The 24193-nt window shown below is 39.8% G+C and overlaps 1 protein-coding gene across 11 annotated transcripts in view; it reads right to left on the reverse strand.

Moving 5' to 3' along the window:
* NCKAP5 (NCK associated protein 5) overlaps positions 1-24193 on the reverse strand; it is a 507525-nt gene that overhangs the window by 389850 nt on the left and 93482 nt on the right. For 3 of the 11 annotated variants that reach the window (XM_061442190.1, XM_061442334.1, XM_061442281.1), the window contains exon 3: positions 20495-20610. The exons of 2 other annotated variants lie outside the window; for them this stretch is intronic. The gene's annotated coding sequence lies outside the window, so the exon portion shown is untranslated. Of the gene's footprint in view, positions 1-11065; positions 11352-20494; positions 20611-21371; positions 21861-24193 lie in introns of those variants that run through there. 6 more of the 11 variants (XM_061442729.1, XM_061442119.1, XM_061442656.1 and 3 more) reach the window with 5 other exon arrangements.

Raw genomic sequence — 24193 nt, forward strand, 5'->3', positions numbered from 1 at the left:
GATAAAACCAACACAACTCATTCCTCAAGTTGTCCCTAAATGCTCTGCCATGAGGGCACAAAGGAGTCTGACTATGGGTCAAGCACAGGCCACCTACATGGAAAACAGAATGCCCAGGCTAAGCCTCCAAAGCCAGCTGGAATTTGGAGGACTCCCAGAGGCATGCAACCCAGGATCATCAGGTCCACTGTGGGCATCATAACTGGGACTACTCTTGTAAAATATTCCCCATGGGGAAGCCACAATTAGTCTGGTACCAAGCCATCCAGTGAGAAATTCAGCCTTCTATTAAACAGCACTTGTTTTGTACTTCTGGTTTTCATTTACACAAGACCAGAATTCAAGCCATTTTCTCCAAAATGGATAAATTACCCACTATACACATTCATCTAAGGAATGCATGCAGTGAGAACATGTACACACAATGATAGGAAAACCAGTTATTGCACTGTGTTCATTCCTGCCTTGTGTTTTTTTTCCCAGGTTTATCTGTAAGCCCTTGCTTCCTTTTAGTAGTACCAATCCTAAAGCTACAGACACTGTTACATTCAGTTTATAAGGGATCTCAGTGGTATGCTATTATATTTACACAATTTACACAATTACTGTACACATTAACACAATTACCATTGTTTGCTGATTAGTAATCATGCCTCAAAAGAAATACCAAAACAGATTGGAACAAACACAAGAGGCAATGTATCACACTGTTTTTGTGATTACACCAGAAACTGGCAAGAGAAAGCCCTTATGCAATATTTGTATCATTCTTCTCTGCATTCATCATGCCTGGAGAGCAGGACTTCCACCAAGGGAGTCTTCGTTGATCAGCAAGCACATAACCACTTAGGAGCAAACCAGTTGGAGAGCTACAGTAGGAGCCCATTATCGCTGCAGAAGGTCAAGCATTACTATTAATTATTCCTATAGGTTACATGCTACGCTGCCTTGGGCACCTCAAGGAGTGGATTTATTGTAACCCATACCTGGCACAGCACATGAACCTACCCATGTACTGGTGAAGCAGCCTCAGACTGCACACTCCACTTCCTCACACACACACATACCATGGAAAAAAATCTCTGGGCGTGTTACCATTAGCAGTCACAGATCTCTCCTAAAGAGTTAACAACCTAAGGCTGAACCCACTTAAAGTTTTGAATCAAAGGTAATTGTCAGAGAACATAATACATCATTTGTAGCAACATATGCTGGTGCCTCAAAGTACCCAGCTCAGGAGGCCTTTAAAGAAAACTGATCATCAGAGTTAAGTACATAAAACCAGAACAAGTTTTCATCTTGGAATGGTCATTTTTATGCATCATACTATTTGTCACAGACAAAAAATTACCCTCCCAGGTAAATCTCTCTTCCTCTGAGACTAACAACAATCTGAAATACAGTACTGCATCCACTGGGAAGCTCAGCAGAGAATGGTCGTCCAGATGTAACAGTTCTGAAATGTAAAAGCACTCAGAATCAGTTTTGCCCAGTCATCAGAAATGCTATTTGTATTGCCAAGAAAACAGCCTGTAGAAATTTATCCGCCTTCCCTGACCAATTTGCTTGTCGGTACCTTTATAGCAGAGACCCCAGTGATCAACATTCAGACCTTGACTGTCCCATTTAGCTTGGCTGAACTGTGAACTATTGCAAACCCACTTCTGATTTATGGCGTCATCATTGATACTGCACTCATACATGTACTTTGCCAAACCTTTGGGGGAACATCTTACTGTTCTTTGTGCTGCAGGAAATTTTTCCACTGTAGGACTGTTCTCTAAGGGACTATAGAGTTCATCTATGCTGAGCAAGTTGGGGAAGGCACTGAAGTTAGAAGTACTTGGCGGTTATCCTCATATCCTCCTTGTATCCTCAAGGAGTGTATGGGGATCAGTCTAAGAGAATTCAGGTCCCAGATGTTTGCCTACTGTCTTAGTTTTTCATTGAGCTCAGGGAAGAAGGTTTTATATGGACATAGAAAAAATTCTCAGGGGAAGACCTAAGTGGAATCTTGCTTCAATATGGTATACCCTCACTGTTCAGAAAGCCAGCAAGCCAGAGGCAGAGCCAGAGCTTGATTATACAACCTAAAGTGCAGTATTTTTAGCACTCAATACAAAAATCTTCATTACTTGAGGAAATGGCTCCAAAACTATGCCCTGGAGAAACAGTGTGATTAACAGAGAAAAGTACTCTCTAAAATCTATGCAAGAAGTTCCTTGGATTATAATACCTTCATTTCTAGTAGTAACAAAGGGTGATTGATGTATATTGCTTTAGCTGATGAAAACTCATAACATTATATTCTGTAGATAAGCACCCAACATATTTTCAGACAGTTTGAAACTGCAGTTACACTGCAACAGAGCTATGCCAACATATGCCAACTGGGAACTAGCACACAGAATATCTCTTTGGTAACTGGAAATACACTGTATTTATTTTTCTCTTACAAATTAGTATAAATTTAGAAGTTACAACACATAAAAATGACAGCTCTGTAAACTAGTGTCCTTTCATTTAAATTCAGGATAGATGTAGGGTAGCCTCACCACACTCTGCTTTGCACACCTTAACACTGCCAGAAGGCAAAACACCCGTAGGGCAGTAAGGCATTCCCTCTCAGCAGTCTGCTTGTCTTTCTGAGGTGCTAGCAAGAGGACAAGTTTTGTGATGTGGACATCAAAATGCTGGGTAACAGAATGAAGCCAAAATTATACAGTGATCACCCTTAAGCACTTTTTTCTACTCTGATAGCTCTGCTTGTTTGACAGCCATACTTTAAGACTGAAAGAGAGTAACAAGAACTGGTATTGTCCTCAGCAATGAAAGGAGAATGAAAATAATATCGCTAGCATAGGTCAGGAAGAAGCTATGAGAAAGTAAAGATTGTCATCAATGAAAATGTTAGTTAGAATGAACAGGTGACCTAAAAGTGAGAGATTTTCTATCTCATTAGCAATCTCTGGATTGATTCTGCTTCCCAAGAGCCAAATTAAATGTAATGTCTCTGTCCAGCTCTGCTTCTTTTGCATAACGCCAATGTGCATTTTCTTTTCTGGTGGTCTTTGTACAAAAACAGAAGAAAAAGTGTAAATAAGTAGGGTACGGTTTGTATGGGCCTTTTTAGAACTGGAAAAAAAAAATAATAAATCCATAATTAAGGAGTTGGTGTGTATTCAACAGATTAAAGATTGTTCTGATCTATAAAATCACTACATTTAACTTCTCAGGTATAGGCCATTCAAAAACAGCTAGCTTCATACTGAGCATTTCACTGTTTCCTTTGTGTTGTGTTTTGTTTGGGTTTTCTGGGGGGCTTTGGTTTGGCTTTTTTGTTTGTTTTTTTTGTTAATGGTAGAGTGTTCAAACCATCAGAGCAGTAACAGCAGAAGACCCCACCTTCAGAAAAGATGAGAAAACTCTGCCTAGTGCTTGTAAGTGAGCCATGAAAATGGTTTCATTACCACACCCCTATCTCTCCCCATCATGGTATTTAGCCTGGTCAGGGATTGGAGTGATAAAGTGGAAAAATAATTCCTTCCACTTGGGAAACAGAAAACTACAGTGACATTGGCATTTCTGCAACCTGAAACTTAGCTAAATGTTTCTTGTTTCGTCCACAATGTATTTCATAGCAATGCCATAAGCAGGACCCGCCTGTCTAATGCCCAGTACTCCCAGGTATTTGCTTAGGCTCATCAGCAGTTTGTTAGCCCTAGTGTATACGTTGCACATCCACACCCACTGGATTAGGTTACTATTTTACTACATGCCTTGGTCCTCATGGGGGATTTTAACTACCCCGACATTTGCTGGAAGACTTACACAGCCAGTCATTCACAGTCTAGGAGGTTCCTCCAGTGCACTGATGATAACTTCTTAATGCAAATGGTGGACGAACCAACTAGGAGAGGAGCACTGCTGGATCTGGTACTCACCAACAAGGAGGGTCTGGTTGAAGCAGTGATGGTCAATGGCAGCCTGGGCTGCAGTGACCATGAGATGGAGTTTAGGATCTTGTGTGGGAGGAATAGAATACCTAGCAAGGCCACATTTCTGGATTTCCGAAGGGCAAACTTTGGCCTCTTCAATCAATTGCTAAGGGAAGTATCATGGCAAAGGGTACTAGGTGGTAAAGGGGCTCAAGACAGCTGGTCAGCATTCAAAGACCACTTCTTCAAACCTCAGGATCAGAGTGTCCCAATGAGTAGGAAGTCAAGTAGAGGAGCCAGGAGACCAGCATGGTTGAACAAGGAACTGCTGGGCAAACTCATGCGGAAAAAAGAGAATCTATGGATTATGGAAGGAGGGGCTGGCCACTTGGGAGGAATATAGGACAGCTGTTAGAGGATGTAGGGAAGCAATTAGGACAGCTAAGGCCTCCTTGGAACTTAATCTGGCAAGTCGGGTCAAGGACAATAGAAAGGACTTCTTCAAATACATAGCGCATAAAACTAACACAAGAAGCAGTATAGGCCCACTGCTGAACAAGGTGGGTGCCCTGGAGACAGAGGATATAAAGAAGGCAGAGGTGTTGAATGCCTTCTTTGCCTCTGTCTTTACTCCTGCAGACTCTCCCCGGGGGACCCAGATTCCTATAGCCCCGGAAGGAGTCAGGATAAAAGAGGAGTTTGCTTTGGTGGATGAGGATTGGGTTAGGGATCAGTTAAGTAATCTGGACATCTATAAATCGATGGGTCCGGATGGAATACACCCGCGGGTGCTGAGGGAGCTGGCGGAGGTCATTGCTGGGCCACTTTCCATCATCTTTGGTAAGTCGTGGGAAACAGGAGAGGTGCCTGAGGATTGGAGGATGGCAAATGTCACGCCAGTCTATAAGAAGGGCAAGAAGGAGGACCCGGATAATTATAGACCGGTCAGCCTTACCTCCATCCCTGGAAAGGTGATGGAACAACTTATTCTTGACACCATCTCTAGACATATCAAGGATGAGGGGGTCATTAAGAGCAGCCAACATGGCTTTACCAAGGGGAAGTCATGTTTGACCAACCTTACAGCCTTCTATGAGCAAGTAACTAGGTGGATGGATGATGGTAGAGCGGTAGATGTGTTTTTTCTTGATTTGAGTAAGGCATTTGATACTGTCTCCCACAGCATCCTCATAGATAAGCTAAGGAAGTGTGGGCTTGATGATCAGGTAGTGAGGTGGATCAAGAACTGGTTGGAAGGAAGAAGGCAAAGAGTTGTGGTCAATGGGGCAGAATCTAGCTGGAGGTCTGTGACTAGTGGAGTCCCTCAGGGGTCGGTGCTGGGACCAGTGCTGTTTAATATTTTCATCAACCACCTCGATGAGGGAACTGAGTGTACCTTCAGCAAGTTTGCCAATGATAACTAAACTGGGAGGAGTGGCTGACACACCAGAGGGCTGTGTTGCCATTCAGCGAGACCTGGACAGGCTGGAGAGTTGGGTGGAGAGGAACTTGATGAAATTCAACAAGGGCAAGTGCAGAGTCTTGCATCTGGGGAAGAACAACCCCATGCACCAGTACAGGTTGGGGGTTGACCTGCTGGACAGTAGTGAAGCGGAAAGGGACCTGGGGGTCCTGGTGGAAAGGAGGATGACCATGAGCCAGCAATGTGCCCTTGTGGCCAAGAAGGCCAATGGCATCCTAGGGTGCATTAGAAAGGGTGTGGTTAGTAGGTCAAGAGAGGTTCTCCTCCCCCTCTACTCTGCCTTGGTGAGGCCGCATCTGGATTATTGTGTCCAGTTCTGGGCCCCACAGTTCAAGAAGGACAGGGAATTGCTTGAAAGAGTCCAGCACAGAGCCACAAAGATGATTAAGGGAATGGAACATCTCCCTTATGAGGAGAGGCTGAGGGAGCTGGGACTCTTTAGCTTGGAGAAGAGGAGACTGAGGGGTGACCTCATCAATGTTTACAAATATGTAAAGGGTGAGTGTCAGGATGATGGAGCTAGGTTTTTTTCAGTGATGTCCAGTGATAGGACAAGGGGCAATGGGTCTAAACTGGAGCATAGGAGGTTCCATGTGAACATCAGGAAAAATTTCTTTACTGTGAGAGTGACAGAGCACTGAAACAGGTTGCCCAGGGGGGTTGTGGAGTCTCCTACATTGGAAATATTCAAGGCCCACCTGGACAAGATCCTGTGCGATGTACTCTAGGTTATCCTGCTCTTGCAGGAGGGTTGGACTAGATGATCTTTTGAGGTCCCTTCCAACCTTTAGGATTCTGTGATTCTGTGATTTAGATAAGCAAGATGCATTTTTGCAGAGAGGGAAGGAGAATGTGCCATGTGCCAGCAATAATGAGTTAATGAAATTAGACAAATTCCAGTGCAGGAACCTAAAATGCTTAGATAAGTAGAATACAATGGGAATTACAAGGCAGCAAATACAGCACTGCTGTCCCATTCTGCCTACATATCTAGATATCTTGAATGGCTTTGTAAAATACTAAAAAATATGTCAAGTCAGAAAATATCTAGATAGAAGACTCTTTCCTAATTCCCTTCATTTTCCTGTGGGATAATTAATTTTGATGCACCCTGAATTTCTTACTATCTCTAAAGCTGTTCCAAAGGACATTGGAGCTGTAGAGGCAGTGCACAGAGCCAGCTATGCTCTGCAAATTATTTTGTGATCCAAACCACTCCCTAACCCAATGGTCCCCTAGTTCTGGTTGAAAACTGTCCAGCAGCCATCCACAAGGCCATGATAAAGCACTCCCAAAGAGTGGGAAAGGCCAGAGCTAGACAAAGAACCTTTGCATCCTTGTTGTGATTTAAATTAAGCATAATGACAATATCGCATGACAGAAACTGAACGTTGATGAATTTGAGAGCCAAATACTATGGATCTATCCTGCCCTTATCCCTTCTCTTGAAAGGGAATCAACAGAGCACGAAGGACAGTCTCATACAATTTTTGACTGGTGATCACTTGCCAGCAAAGAACAGACTCTCAGCAAAATGTTCTGGAAAAAAAAAGCATTTAAAATAAAGCATCTCAGCTACTAATTTCCACCCTGTTTCAACCACAGTTTTCAAAACACATTTATGCTTTCTTCATGAAAGATAATCTTCCATTTATTCAGCAAACTAAACAACCAGTAAAGCTTTCTATAGAATTGATTCTAGGATTTAAACAATTTAAGATTAAGGGCTTAAATCTAGCAAACCTATCAGTGTGCTCAAAATAATACCAGGAATTTCAATAAATCAAAAAATAAAGAATATAGCATTAAAGATGTTATTAATATGACAGCTGTCAAGATTAATTGCATGAGAAGCATTTAAAAGATTTATATCTCAGTATCTCACCAGGTTAATTAAATGGATGCATGCATTCATTTAAGAGGATGAGGTGGGTTGCAGTGACATAAAATGAGAGGGCACAAGATTACGTTATTTCAGTACTAACAAGAAAGGGTTGAGCAGATATCATTTCCGTATTCTGTAATAAGCATGATTCATCCATTGCCATTTTCAGCTCTCATTTTCTTTCTGGCCAAGAAAAAACTGTGAACATTTATAGACTAACATAATCAAAGCTTTAACCTTTTCAGCATTTTCTGTTTGGATTGGCTGTCCATTTTTATCATGGGGTTCCAGGGCCATGCTACAGGGAGACGAATCACCAGTAAATTACACCAAAGAATGCTGGAAAGGTCAAAGGATTACTCTCCCCCGTTTGCTTTTATGAGACATATGAAGCATTCATATCATGCAATAAAATTACTCAGGAAAAAATTGATGAAAGACAAGCAGACAGAAAGCATGAATCTGTTTCAGGACAGCATGGAAGAAAAGGATATATTACAGTGTTATCATCAATAAAAAACAGATTATGACAATAGTGCTTGTGTATCCTTAGTTCCTGCCCTGAAATCAAATCCTTCTGAACATTTTAAGACTTATATCCAAGAAAGAGATAGCAAGGCAAGACTGAGGTGATTCAGGCTGAAGGAAACATTAGATCCAAAGATCCTATTTCTTGAGTAAGTTTCTAATCACTTGTTATTAGATATTATTACTTCATATGATTATAAATTATGTGATATAGATTATTATATGGTAAAGATGGGTTCCCTTAGCCACTAAGCCTCTTTCAGCAATGTATTGCTATCTAGGCTGTTAATCAGCAAAAGGTATGCTTTGAGCACAGCAACAGCATCAGTTATGTCTGAGGGACACATTTCTGTCCCTCGGGAACCACAGCTAAGCTTAGGTCAGTGACAGGCAGTTCCAAGCATCTGGAGAAGCTGAACTCCAGGACCTCAGGAAATTTCACTGTTACTATACACAGACGTAAAGGGTTATGTGGAGATTTTGAGGTTCAAAAACAAAGTCCCATTTATATTCTAATAAAGACACCTCTGGCATCAACTACATGCAACTTCTGTAATCTAGTACATCATTGTTAGAGCTAGCTGTTTCTCATGGTAAAACGGCTAGCTTCCAGCAGAAACCCAAACTGGAATTTCATTAGGTTTCAAACACTGAATTACAAATCCTCATCAGAGGCAGCAACATCTGGTTTAAGAGGCCAATAAAGATAACATACCAAATTCATATATATTCATTTAATACATTGCGATGTTCAGAAAAATGCACGCAATTAAATCTAACATCTGAATAAGTCTGACAGAAAACTAAGTGGAGGGAAGAATTTAATATACACAACCAAGTTTCCTACATTTTGCTCAGTTTGATTTGTGGGCTTTTTTAATTTTTCTTTCATTGGTGTAAATCAAGGCACTGTTTAAGTAAGTTAAAGAATTTCAAGCCTATGTGTAAGACCTATATCAGGATCTCTGCTGTAAACAAAGGTAGAATTCCAACTCCATTTCTGAAAGTAGAACTAGGAGCTCCTGAAATGTGCCTAAAGATCCCTTCCTCTCTGAGACCAGTGCATTTCAGTCAGCGTCTCTGCTGCTTGCCCATCTGTCCTAATCACAGTCCAGAGAGACCACTAAAAATCATTGGGTTTGTGCATGCTCCACCCCTTCCACCTGCACTTTTAAAAGGGATGATGGCTGTACACTCACAGGATGGCTCTGTGATCTGAACACAAGCCCATCAGATACAGAGAATGAATATCCTTATGAGGTTTTTATTACAATCACCTCTCTTGTTTCTCATTCACTCATTCTGCAGTCTATGCACAATGAAGTATTTTGCTAGAAACATTTTCTAACAGAACATTTTGGTGAATGAAAGCAGTTTTCTGAGATGAAGTGTCCCAAGTGAATGCTACCCTGTTCGGTCCTCCCTGGCATCATAGATGAAAGGAATGAAAGATCATTTATTTACTGATGTATTCCAGCTCATGGATATAAAGAATTATTAAAATCATCTTAACTTAGTGACAGCATTGAGACATCTAGGTTTACTCTCCAGAGCACTGGTAACACTTCCAAATGTTCATGTGGCTCAAAGGAAAACTCTCAAGACAAAGTATTGTAAAAATATTTCCTCTGTCACTAGTAACACCTTCAGCACCCAGCGCTGCACATTGTCCTATAAAGAAAGCCATTTGTATTAGAGGGAACATTTCAATGTCTGGGCTGCAGAATTTGTTTCTAATGAATCTGGGGCTTTGTGGATTGTAACCTAGTGTCTCAAGTTTCACCTTGCTGTACAGACACTCCCAGTGGGTCAGGGCCTATCCTTCCGTTACAGGCAATAACTTTATAATGAAGGTATTAGTTTAAGAACAGCCCAGGCAAGAAACTGAATCGAGCTCGTAATCCCTTTCTGTCTGATGAAAAAAAAAAAGGGAAGATAATGTGCAGTGAAATAAATGTCATCTCTCCATGACCTGGAAAGAGGGTAACTGGGAAAGGGTTCAACTTCATCTATCTGCATAATCTGAAAATAGCTCCTCCACCCTACCATGACTAAACTCTACCCTGGGAAACAAGAACGGAAAGACAGTGCCAATCTCCTCCAGTGCCAGCCCCTGGTTTGAAAGAACAGACTGTAGCATGGAAACAAAGCAAGAATATGCAGTCTCATTAGACTGGGCAGCTCCATGCGCTACCTGCACAGGACTCTGTGCATATTTTTATCAGAAAAATTCCTCACATATCACTTACTTTGATCTGCAAGTACCTTCACTGAGTCCTTTTACAGTCAGGCCAGCTATAACTGCAGCTATAGTTCTTTGGACTCTGCTGTCCACTGCTACAGCCAAGACACATAAAAGAGATGTGGTACCAGAGGTGAATTTGGAGGTACCACAACTATTGCTCTGAAATCCTTCAGCTAGTCTCTGGCTGTCCAGCCTTTACAGAAGTTAGAAGTCTACTCTAATTTCAACCAACCTAACATCAGCCAAGGATGACACCCAGCAGAATTCAGCTTCAGTGTTCCCAAACACACTTCAGTAACATCTCTCCTTCATGCTCACAGCAGAAAGGTGACAGGGTACAATTCAGCTCTACTTCCTTCAGTTTCATTGAGATGTACCCCCTGGATAACAATAAGTATATATAAAATAAAATTCCAGGAGATATCCCTAGCCAATTCAAATTCACTTTATTCTGACACAACAGAGCATGTAGGACTGTGGGATATCAAGACCGTAAAATTAAGAGGAACAGATACACACAGATTAAACTCCATCTTCATCTTATGGCCAAGAAAACTATTATGAAAACATTAAAAATGAAAGATGTGCTGTCTTCATCCATATTTCCTTAGATGGTGACAGAACACTGAACAGTGTCAGCATACCAAACAGCCATTCACCTCTTTTTCTTCTGCAATTCTAGACTGAGCTCATCTCAAATACTGAATTCAGCTGTGGGCAAAAAGGACAGACAAAATTGATGGAATTCAGACAACAGCAGCAAAGATGATTAAAGTATTGACTTGGTGGGAAACGATTAACAAGATCCTTCATAGTAGTTTCAAATAATGACAAAGAGGAGACTAAAATGAGAAGGAATGACCACCTATGCAAGTTTGAGGGACATATACAAACACTAGGGACAGTGAGGAACTGATTAGGTTATCAACAACAGGCTGAAAAGAAATAAAGAAGGGGAAATGATGCTGAGTATCTGAAGAAATTACCTGAAGTGAAATCCAATACAGATCAATTCCCAGATTTATATGACACTGGTCATATTAAAAAATTAGGCAGGATGAAGTACAGTAGAATACACTGAAAGTGAGTGATGACTTATTGGAAGACTCTGATGGGGAGGAAAAGACCCTTCTCTCCCTTTCAGTGTCCCTCTTTATAAATTGTGGTGGTTGATCCACATTAGACACAATAAGAGTAGAAGTTTTTTGCTTTGGCTGGGAGAAGAGCCACTCCATCCTTCCTCCCATGCAGTCAGCTGCCAGCAGTGCTTACTCCCCTTTCACAGAGTGAAGACTTGCTGATACACACTGATTTCTAATTTTTCCATGTGCCAGAAACATAATAAAAATGTAAATTAAAAAACATTCATGAATTTCCTACTTAAAAGGTTCATAATTCTCCTACGTTTTATGTCATTCTACCAGTCTCTAACTCATCTGTACTCAGTTCTACCAAGTGAAATGGGAAAGAACATATAGTCTGCCATCACCCATAATAATTTGACACTTTGGGATTATGGATACACTACTGTCCAGATAATATTAGACAGGGGCATACTATTAAAATTCTCCAGCCTCTCTCCCTCACATTCGTGCATTTAAAATGCAAAATAAAATCATTAAACTACTGGAAGTGGCACAAAAGAAAACAAATAATAAATACAGACCTTTCAGAAGTTCATTGTCCACTAAAAAAGAAAGATGCCTTTGCTTTCAGTAGACAGCAAAGCAAGTTGGGTTGACACAAGATTATTCATCGACTTTTTCTTACGGAGTTCATGTTAGCACCTCAAATAGGATTTTTTCCTCCTAGATTATTTCTTAGAAGTAATGCCATGCAGATTTAGGTAAAACTTTTAACATTATAGTTTATGCATCTCCAGCCTTGGAATAACCAAAGTTATCCAATACTACTGTTCAGCTTGAATTTCAGCTAAAATAAAGAATTTTTAGTGAGGAAAGGGAAAGTGTGGTACATTTGTGCGTCCTAAAGTATCCTCTTAGAATTTAAAAGTGTATTTTGAGACTAAATATAGCATTTTAAAGTATTTGGGTTTGCATAAGATTTATGGGGTGTGTATGGGAGGGGGGAACAGTTTCGGACATAAGCAAGCAAGAATGTACTTGGTTCATTTCAGATAAGCCTTAAGTGTTTGCCCACACTTTTGAGTAGAATCCCTGCTCTTGAGTGGGTAGTTTTGGTTGGTTCACGAAGTTCTGCTGTCTCAGTTTCTCCACTATACTGTGAAGGTAATAATATATAGTATATATAAGTGCCATTTGCAGAATAATTTCTCTTTGTCAAAGACTTGAATAGTGAAACTTCCTATTAGCACTGCTGCTCTATCAATACTCTATCTACCGGATATGTACATCACTATGTACCTAAAGTGGGGCATGATTCTTTCTCCAAATTTTGCACAGTACAGCAGAAGATGCTTGGTTCTCATTCACCTCTTGGCTATTCTGTCAAGATTAATCCGATTGTGGAAATCCAAACAGAACAGAATTAAACCCAGCAAAGGTCCAGAGACAATTCTGCCACCAACCAACCAAATGCAGGTACACAGGCAATGAGCCAGATATCTTCTACTCCCTCCACAGATCCAAACCTCATTCCCCTGCAGGCCAAAGTAGGAAGCATTAAGGCAGCTTTTTTTTTTTTTTTATTTAGAACTGGACCCTTTTTCTGTAATAGTGGGGGTCTTGAGCAGGATGCTGGCTGCAGCCAACAGAAAGGTTCTGTTCACCTTTGATTTTCCCTGTTAGCTCACTGTGATGTTACCAGGAGCTATCAGAGACAAGAGAACCTCTGAGTGGAACTCTGAGAAGGGAGAGAGGAACAAAAGGGGAAAGCAAGGTGGGGTCTTCATGGGACTTCTTGCCCAAGGGTGTGACCTAAAGCCACAAGAATGTGCCTTATCCTTCCTGTTGTCTTGGGTGAAGATCCTTCGAGTTAAATCTTAACCTTTGGTTTGCCTCACACCAGGGTAAGCCACCCCACCTCAGCTGAGTAAGATAGCAGCTAGGGGGATGTAGCCTCCCACTGCTACTGGTTAAGTTAGACCCCTCAGCGAGGGAGGTGTCAGATACGCTCCGCAGACTTACAAGCTCTTGAACTGTGCACCCAAGCTCAGGATCCCCCTGTAACACACAGGATCCCAACCTGGAGTTCAGGTAGAGAGGAATAAGTAAACAGGTAAAGGATAGCTTGCTTCCACAAGAGGCAACAGCCAGTGGGTGAAAGTGAGACTTTAGTGCTTTACTAGGGAGACAGGATCCATTAATGCCTGCCATGAGTAAGGAAAATATTACTTAGTGTTTGTGGTATATGTCTGCCTCTGCATTGTTATGCTGCCATGGCTGTGTACCTCAGGGACCATTCATTTCTCAGGGCTGTGCCAAAAATTATCATCTCATTGATAAATTTTTATGAATGTCTGTTTAAAGCGTCTTCTCATGACAGGGGAATTTTGTAGTGAAGGAGAAGAAAAGCAATTCACTTAAAGATTTGTAAATAGAAATGACAGAAATAGTTTCCTATGAACACTGTAATGTATTCCTAATCAATAATACTATGACAGAATTGCAGCTTAATGGAAGGAAGTTACTAGTTTTCGGAAAGGCACATAATTAAATACAAGACAAGTGTATAGATTCTCAAGCAGACAACAGCCAACCCAAACTCTGTAGATTGTGCTACCATTGTCTCTTCTGTTCATTTGGTGCTGTCTTTCATTTAAATGCACAACCTCAAAATAAAGATGAAGCTCTTAGTTTCAAATGTGAGGGCTAACAGCCAGTGATATAACACATAACAGAGCTGTTTATTAAAAATAGGCCAGGTTTTACTTTAATACTTTTCTGCTGTTCCAGCAGATGTTAAAAATCCTTAATGATTTAGTTGAACTTTTAGTAATTTCTAAATGTTTCTCATGTTTAACTGCAAACAGCACCTATGCCTTTTGCCACCAGCATAATATGGAGATTGGATAGATCTAATTATTAGCAATTGGGATTTTATCCTTTCACCTCTGGATCAGTGTTTCAAACTCAGACCAGGTTGGTATTCAATAAAAGTAATTTCCATCAGCTGCCTGTTCATTGACCTCTATGAAATATTACAAGTTGGTAGTGGACAGGTGTCTATATAATTAAAATACACTTCAGAAGCACAGTTGGCACCCTGGAATATACTTACTACAAATGTATAATCTATTCCCCACAGCTCACATATGAAAAGTATTCAGGAGCACTGAGATGTCATTTAAGAGCCAGGAGGATACAGTGTTCTTTGTTAATTCCACAAACAAAGTACCTGCGCGTTTCTAGAGCAGTTTTGAACTCCCAGACAAATGCTTTTGTGCATTGCAAAGATGATTATTCAGCCTAATAAAACTCACGAATAAGAGAAATACCAACATTAGAAAACCTAGAGCCCTGTAGGTTATATTGTAATGTAAACTCTCACAGCCAGCACTATGCGTGGTGTTCACGGTAAAGAGAATATATATCCACAAAGTATCAGCAAAGCAGGATCACACAGGATGTCCCGCATATCCATGAATTTGCATTAATTGCGTCAATATTCCTCAAAGTTCCACACAGAGCTTAAGTATTTTTGGCAACCAAAAATACAAAAAGGATTTTGATAGGATAAGGTATGCCCAACCTCAACATGAGATGGTTTCTCTGACTAGGAATCTAAGCAACAGTTTTATGTTTGAGTAGGATTTGGGGGATGAGCAGGGGGAATAGCACAATATTTTATGCCTTTTGAATAATCAAGCCCATAATTCAAGCCTCAAGCCTTTAATCAGTTTCTCTTCTTTAACGCGTTCATAGGTTTTGTCAGAATGTGTGAGAAAATGCTCTCCACTGACTTTCCTGTCTTCTTATACTAATTTTGAACTAAGCAATGCAGAGCACTTCAGGCTGAAGCCCTGTGACAGATGCAGGTTCATAGAACTATGGGACATTCAGAGACTATCATGGAAATCTTTACGGACTTGCCAACAACTCACATCTGTGTCAGTGAAAGAAGAAAAGTTATACAGAATCCAAACAACAGAGAAGGACATTTAAGTAAATCCCCAGTAGTGATAATACATGTGCAAGATGTTTCACCTCTCTGAAAAGAAACATTGTTTTGTCTGACCTAGTTCAAGATGCTATAAGAACATAAAACAACAGTTAAGCTTGGCACTGTTGTGCTGTAGGATGACTATGGATCCACCTGAGAAAAGAGCCCTCATCTCAATGTGGGAACACAACAGAGGAGAGTTTAGTCAGCTCAAACATCAAGTAACCTTGATTTTGTGAGGTGAAAAAAAAACCCCACATCAAGAAAAACCCCAAGGAAAGCCAAAGTCTTCTAATTGCTGTTTCAGATCTTACTAGGAAAGTCCTATTAGATATTTTCTTCTACTAGGAATTTTCTTCTTAAACTTGTTTTCTCAGCCACTAATTCCCTCTGCAAGGGACAACTGAAATATACGGACAAAAATCACTGCTACATAAGTCTCAGCACTTGCCCCTTCAGTCTCTAACTTACATACGTTAAAATTAGTCTGCTTTTTACATACATTTCAGATGAAATGGTTAAAAGGAAGAGGAAAAACAGCAATACGTGAAATTAAAGCAACTATTAACACACCCATTTTTAACACTTTCTGTCACATTGTCCAGAAGAACATCTATAACCTGCTCAAACTGGACCACAAAACCAAAAAGTTAAAACCTCAAGACTGCCTCTGTTAACAAATTGCAGATGCAGGAGACTGATCCAAAAAGACCTCACAAATCAGCAGTGAGGGGAAGAGAGAGCAAATCATGCAGAAACTATTTAATCAATGAGTTAAGACAATTATAACATCTGTTAATCTTTTGTGTAGGTTATAATTAGATGCTGCGGAGGAGTAGCCTTTAAGGGGGAGGCAGGGAATCCTTTAACATCTGCTAGGAGGGCAAACACTGTGCAATAAATGACTTTAAATGCAATCAGCAAAATGAGAGCTGTGCAGAGTTCACAAAAGGCCTCTATAAAAGATTGAGGATAACAAAATATTTTGCCAAAGGTCAACTCCTGCAGCAACAGAGCCTGAATAATGACTGCTAGTTTAGAGGCCACAACAAAACAAAACATGTACCTCTGAAAAACAGTTCTTTTCTCATTTGTTTCATTATAGCAAAGCTACCTGCTGTTGCTGTGTATCACGTCAGTTTAATGACTTATTAGGGCTGTAGCTATCAACCTTGAACAGTTTAGAATAAACAGGTAGGTGTGATATATTTTAAAGACCAGAATTCAGTCTAATTAGACTGACACAAAACTGTGTTGTACTGTAAAAGTGATGTGATTCTGATTTTAAATAATCAATCATTTAGTAGCTTCTAAAAAAATCCAGTAATTTACTCATTTTGTCCTTGAAAACAACCATATGCCTTCAGCTGTTACTCAGTGAAAATATGAGAACAAGGAGGAGTTATTCAGTTTAACACAGCCCTCTACTGGCAAAATAATCCCCCAAAATCTTGTCACTACGAACCATTTTGTCATATCATTTCAGATCAGCTGAAAAGATCCCACATTTTACAGCAAAGTTACACCAAATCTTAGAAGATAGCAGTGTAGATCAGAGCTTTAGGGATCTAAATAAATCAAGCCACCACTTAATCTCTCTGGAGTTACCTTGCTGACAGCACTACTTCCTTTTACCCAGCAGATGCAGATCTGAACATCACCAGAGCACTGAAGGAAAAAAGCCAAGTGCTCATATCTGGTGGAGTAAGTCATTTTAGACACAAATGCAGTCTTTTTACTTGTACAAGTTGTGCTGTATTCCTAAAAGAATGCCACACTGATTCCCAACAGGATCAATGCACACATGATTTTAGCTTGCACAACTAGGTAATACTACAGCAAAGCAAGCACAATACAGCCCAGCTGAAAAAAGAATACTATTGAAAATAAAAATGCTAACTACCACCAAAAAGCAGCTTCATTGCAAAAGAATTCCTGCTTCCTTTTCTTCACCATTACTGAAAATCCACAGCTGTGATTCAACACAGCTTCAATCAAGTGAAGCAGACAATGAAATTCATCTCTGTTGTTACATGCAGTAATTAACTCTTCCTATTTGTATTATGTCCGAGCAACAAAGAAACAAAAGGATATGGTAAACTGTTGAATTTAACAATTTAGATAACGATGAATTATAATAATCAATTAGCACTGTCAAAGGAAATATATTGTGCCACGCATTTGATTCTGCACAGACCTATTATGTGCACACACTATCCAAAGCTAGTTTGGCTGTGGAAAAGTGTTGTCCTGTGGAAAGCTTATCAAACATGCAGTTTAATAGTAGCATTCGTTCTTGCTGTATGTCATTACTAATAGTCCATATTTCAGCATCATAATTTTTAGCCATTCCTTTATAATCCAACCTGCTTTTCAGGGTCTGCATCTTTCATAGCCCATAGACAATGTTACTGCCAGCTTCCAGAAGCCATCGCTGCTGAACAAACCATGTTTCTCTGGTTCACCTGAATGCAAGTCAGTGGAATCATAAAAATTCCTGAGTATTTTTCACATAATATCTATCTAAATTTTCATCCCCCAAACATCATGACTAATTTACGTAACCATCGGGAATACCTAACGTAATTCAGGTTTCTGCATGCTACATGAGTGGTATCATTAGAGAGTACAGAACAAAGTATTAAAAGTGTTAATGGTTTATTTTGTGTTTACATTGTACATTTATCCTATTTTAGTAATAAACCTGTATATGACATGTTACAACTTCTGGCAGTGTTCTGGCAGCTTTGGCATAGATTGTTCTTAAGCACAGCTCCAATCCTGCCAGGAGCTGAACACGTGCAGAACTACACAGAAGCTGCAGAGCATCACACCGTATTTGGCCCTGTCTGAAGCATGCTAAGCTACTCAGCCAACTGTGCTTCCCTTCGGCTCCTTTGTTTTGGGGCTTTTATCCCACCCTCGGTCCCACTTGTCAGATGCTGACAGGCTGGAGTCTGCACTTATTCCATTTCTTTTCAGATGGTGAGAAAGCCAAAAGAATTGACATTCTGTTGGCAATTGTTCCCTTTAATGCCATCCCAGAATGTTATCAGATTATATGCAGTATCCTAGGGCAGATTTCTCAGATCCAGGGAAAATCCAACCAGGGGATCCCTCTGCTGAAAAGTGATCTCACTCTGTATCCTAATTTGCTACACTGGAATATAAGGAAGAAAATGTAAATGTGAGAATATAAGGAAGAAAATGTAAATGTGAGAAGGGAAATATAACAGAGGAAAATGAAAAAAAAAAATGCCCCCAGGCTCATAAGGTTTTGAGAGTCTGCTTCTGCTCTGGAGGTAATTAGCTGAAGATCTGCTCTTGACTGAAGTGGAATTGTACGTTACTGGGGCAGGATTTCTAATTGTTTAAATTTAAGCTTCTAAACACTTAGACACAACTCATGCACAAGAACAACAGCAGAGAAGTTCATAAGGAAGTTTTCTCAAATTCACATTTGTAAGATTAGGACTTCCCTTTAAAATTAATTGAAGTAATAAAAAAAAGTGGGACATGAGCTTTTTTAAAATTTTAACTTAGGATTTTTTAGGTATTTGCCAACGTGATACCTGAATATTTTGCAAGTGTAAATACCCTTATCAATTCACTGCCACAAGGCGACAGAGGAAAGGAAGGACTGGCCCACAGGAGTCATCATGGAAGGGGTGAAACCACCTAACCTTAAACTCATTCCTTCTCCTCAGGGAAAGGCTCCATCACAATTCTCTGTTCTTCCCTCTTGTATTTAATGGAAGCTTTCAAGCTACAAAAAGGTCTTTCAAAGAACATAAATATTTTTTATACTATTTCTGAAGAAGAAGGATGAACAACTAAAGAATAAAACTCTACGCTCTTATTTAAGACCCCAAAGTCTTTGCCATTTGCATGGCATTAATGCAGAGCTAAATTTAGGGTTGTTTTGGGTTTTTTATTTCCCAGGATAATATGCTTTAATTCCAAAGACAGAACAACAGGTCCCAAATTGCACAGTATCTTGACATGTCAAGCTACATTAGAGCATCAAAAGAAGAGAAAGACAGATTTTGATCGCCTGCAGAAACAGGGTCATTTGAGAGGGGCATCCGTGCTTGTAGCCACTCAAATCTTAATAGGAAGCCCCAAAAATCTGTTCCTGTGTAGGACTGAGAGGCCTTGTAAACAAAGTCAGTAGCAAGAAAAGCAAAACAAAATCAATAGTGCTAACAATTCAAGAGGAATCCCTCCATTCCTATCTGATTGATTTATACTGACTTACCCTCATATAAGTGCCAATCAGTTTTCTGATTTCATTCTTCAGAAATGCGCTTTACCTCTTCAAAGGCAGATCATTAAATAGAGGTAAACAGTAATAAAAGAGTTCCTGATACGCAGTACTGTGATCAGGTTACTCCCTGGAAAAGACACTAGAACTGAAATTGCAGTAATTCAGAATGGGCTTCTGGTGAAGGATTGAAATGAGAAGCAGGAGATATGCGGTTTGTTATCAGCTTTTGAAGTGGGTAAACAAAGTTTAAATAAATCAAATCTATGGGTCTGTTTCCCCTGTGTTAAGTGGGAATAAGTCCATGACAGTCAGAGCTAGTTGTCCTGAAAATTAGTTAATCAGTGGTCAGAAATATAGTTCTGTCCCACAAGCAGCTGTCAGTATAGAAAGTTTTTTCACAGCACTTACCAGTGTAATAGTGTTTCTGCACTGATGTTTCAGAATTTGTTGTACTTCTAACAAACACTCAAACTAAAAAATACTGTTTCTCACATAACTGACAACTCATTTTATCCAAAACACATCAGATTTCAAAGCACTGTATGATTCGTTCTTTTAAACTTACATACCTCCAGAATTTGAACAGGGGCTAAAAGTAAAAATAGTCAAGTTTTGCTTTAAATCAATGCCTGCATTAAGGAGAAAAACAATTTTTAATGAAAACTGTACTAAAATAAAGAAGGAAATTATATTAAAAATACAAATTAACTTTGAATATTCAGATAAATACCATGAAATGATAAAAGAACAATCTTAAGACAGACTACTTTTTGCTCAGTTAATGACAGTGCTCAAGAGATTTTTAAGAATCTTAAGAGCTTCATCACTTAAATTAAGAGACAGCCCCTTCAGTGTAGCCTCATGCAAACAAAAGCCAGAATTAAGTTTTCATTTGTCCTTTACTCTGTTGCTGAACCACACTTAGATGCATGGCTGCAATTACTCTTAACGACTACATACTTGCTGCTCTAATTAAAGCAAAACTACAAATAGCAATGCTGACACACTTCTAGAGAAAATAAGCTTTACAGAGATGATAAAAACACCAAAACAGCAAAAGTCTTACTTGCAGCAGTTCAGTCAAAACATGCCAGCTCTGGAGAACTCAGAACCGTAAGAAGTCTTTGCAGTCCAGAAATTCTCTTGAGTTTATCCAGTGTTTATTTAACAAGCTTTAAAAGTCTGTGGTTAGAAGAACAGAGTTAGCTTTCTACACCATCCACAGCACTACTGAAGTCCTCCAGTAACAGCAGACATTAAGTTTGCTGATAGTTGGGTTTGCTGCTGCTATGTAGTTGCTCAGTACTTGTAAATACAAGCTCTGTGGACAAAGTCCCAAATGACATCACAGGCAGCTGCTTATTGTTGAGTCTTTATTAACCGACTGTCAAAAAAGAAAAGGAAAGAGAAAAGAAAAGCCCAAACTATCTTCCCTGCAGCACAATCTGCATCTTAGTAGGAGTTTCAGTGCTTCACATATAAATACTTCTGTTTACCCAACTGATGTTTTCTTAGAATGAATAAACAGTGCTTGCAGGGAAAGCAGAAAAAGAAGAACAACTTAAACAGCTTCAACATGGAAAAAGCACAGGGAGAAAAAGAAAAAATAAAATTGCCATCAGTACCTTTTCCAAAATTTGCCCCTCAATTCTCCTAATTCGTCTGTTCATTTAAACACACATAACTAGGGGTGCAAATCTGCATGAATTTTAAAGCACAGAACAGAGAACTTTAGTAAACAGAATGTTTCAACTCATTCCTAATTTTAAACCCTACAGAATTACAAACTTTTGTAACTTAAATTTATAAGATTTAAGACAGCTCTACTTCAGTTACAATGCATTTTGAAGAAAACTCTCTTGCTTCCAAAAACTAAAAATACAAGAAATCAAGAAACAGCATCAAACATAGTTATTCACTAGGTACTAAGGGCATTTACTGACCTTTCCCTCTCAGACGTGGAGGTCCAAGACCAAGTAGTGCTTTGGAGCCAAAACAGTCACTTGGCTCCCAGCCAGGCATGGAGTACTCACCTGAGAACTAGTCCAGCTACTAATCTGAACCTATCAGGCACTGAGAATTCCTGCTGAAAGAGAGGGGCTGATAGTCTGTGCCTTGATTTCTCAGAAGTCAGTCCTTTCAAATAAGAACTTCAGATGCTGTAGGGGCACCACTAAGAGTTGGGACAGGTTGAGCTCTGTTATCTGTGCACACTTCCGCATGAACAGCTTCAGTATTGAGAAACACCTGGCTACTCATATCCAAATACCCCAGACTGCATGTCCCACAAACACCAAAACAACCAAAACTCAGTGATGAGCTGAAGCCAAGTTTTTACCACAATTTAATTGCTTCATATAAAAGCAACAACCCCCACTCTCCCTGTATTTATAGACAGCAAATCAATTTTGGGTCAGACCCTCAGCTGATGTAAATAAAGCTAGATGCAATGATACACTAGAACAATAACAGTCAGCATCAACTAAAATCTTACTTTCGCCTGCAAGAGTGCCATTAAAAAAAAACTGTGTGACCTAAATGACAGATTTTCTTGGTGCTTGCTCTGAGTGGCAGCAATACCATGCTGACAAAGTGCCACTGAACTTGCTGGAACTGCTTACATAGGCAATCACTACCTCTGCTGCTTGCTGCTTCTAAAATGTAAGTTGGTGCTTTTGAAGGAGATCTGTTATAAATCCACCTCAATTTATTCCTGTGGCTAATCAGCTTGTAGCACACAAGAAACATCATGCTGTGTAACAACAAGTTATATTTATCACCCTGACTCAAACATACAGGGCTGTGTTCCTCTTCCATTGCAAGATATAAACCCACCAAGGGTTTATAGCTTGCTCATTGAGAGCTTACTATTTGATCCAGGAAGTCTTCAAAATGCTTTGAAGATGAAGTGGGCTATGGGAGTAATAAGTACTAACACATAATATTCAATAACATGAACTTCAAAACATACAGCTTTCGCTCCAGCTTTGCAAGTGCCATAGTGTAGCTACTCCATTTAAGCAAACGCAAAAGAGGCTGTGTGCTCACACATACAGCTCCATAAAGCTTCGGTTCGTTCCAGCTGAACAAGCAAATGCATAAGATCTGCAGAAGACTTAGATTTTGTTTAAACCTGATGTTGATTTACAGTGTGCTTCCTCAGACCAAGGATAAGATGCATTTTTTTACCTGCCTTTAGAAGTATTTATAAAATTGCAAAACACAGGTTACACTCCAGGTCTATTGAAAACAAAACTGTTTTTTTCCATGGCAGTAACGCAGACACACACGTAGAAAAAACAAGAGTGTATAGATTCATAAAATAAGAAAAAAAATGATTTAAGTGAAAAAGCAAAATGTTTAATGAAATACAAAAGGACAAGCCTTAAGGCTTGAGGGTAGTGAGGTGCTGGAACAAGTTGCCCAGAGAGGTTGTGGCTGCCCCATCCCTGGAAGTGTTCAAGGCCAGGTTGGACAGGGCTTTGAGCAACCTGGTCTAGTGGAAAGTGTCCCTGCCCATGGCAGGGGCTCAGAACTGGATGATCTTTAAGACGCCTTCCAACCCAAACCGTTCTATGATTCTACAATGATTCTATGAAAAAATGCAGTCTGTTCCCAGGAAGAATTTGTATTATTTAGTAAAATTTAGTACTCACTAAACTTTCTAGAGAATGTTAATGCATGTCCAGGCTAAGCACACCTAGGTGAGCAAGAGATAGCAGACTCACTGCTCACATATCTCTGGTCAGGCAGCACTGTAGATGAAGTGATTTCAATTGGCCAAAAGCAATTTTTTGCAGATTTCCATCTAAGCAAGTTCTACCTTGATCCTTTTAGAACTGGTGGATCTTGTAGAAATAAACATGGAATGAAATAAATATTGAGATTCGCAGGTTTAACCAGCAAGTTATTCTTTCCGAGGGGAGAATTCCCATGAGGGTAAACAAACAGATTCCGCATTCTTCAAATTACAGCCCTTATTAAGGGAGTGTCCATTAGCTCACGCTGCCAGTGCACTTACCCATCTAATTTCTATTCTAAGTTATCATACGATATAACTACTGGCTCTGCAGATGCAGCTTATTTCTGGAAGGAATGTCACAGCTTTTGTTAGAGCAAAATTCATGACAGAATTCAGTCCTTGCATAGCTATAGGTTGAGTGAAAAGATAAAGATGTTAAAGTCATGAGCTGCAGGAGCTGCTCCCAGACTGATGCACAGTAGGCTGACCTGAGTTACCCATCCGAAAAAATAAGTTGAGCTTCATACCGCTTCATCGCCCATGGGAAGACAGGTAAGATGAGACATAACAAACTGATATAAGTACAGAAAGATATTAGTAAAGCATGTCAATTAATGTACTGCAGTATAACCAGGGTCAGTTAAAGACCCCATGTCTCATACTAACACAAAATCCATACTATCTTTAGGTTCACTGGCCATGTTTGATTTTTCTTTATTATTAACTTAGAAAGTTCCTCCTCATTGAAGAAGCAAAAACAAAGGTCTGATCTTCTCATAAAACACATAACTGGATGGAATTAAGTCACCTAAACTACACAGAACTTTTCCTGAAGCACTGCAGAAGTCCCTGCAGTCACACATGCTGTATGTATGTGCTAGCTTCTTCCCAGTCCAAGACCCAAGGGCCTCTGGGTTCACTCTCTCATTACAGACCCATACAGTTGTGGCACTAGGTGATCAGCCTCACAGCCCAACAAGTTGAAAGGGAGGTGGTAAGGGGTATTTGCCCTCAGGAATACCT

Source organism: Pezoporus flaviventris, unplaced genomic scaffold (assembly GCF_033815535.1).
Source record: "Pezoporus flaviventris isolate CSIRO_AGI_PZ_B2104156 unplaced genomic scaffold, CSIRO_AGI_Pfla_v1 ptg000001l, whole genome shotgun sequence".
Classification (NCBI taxonomy): Eukaryota; Metazoa; Chordata; class Aves; order Psittaciformes; family Psittacidae; genus Pezoporus; species Pezoporus flaviventris.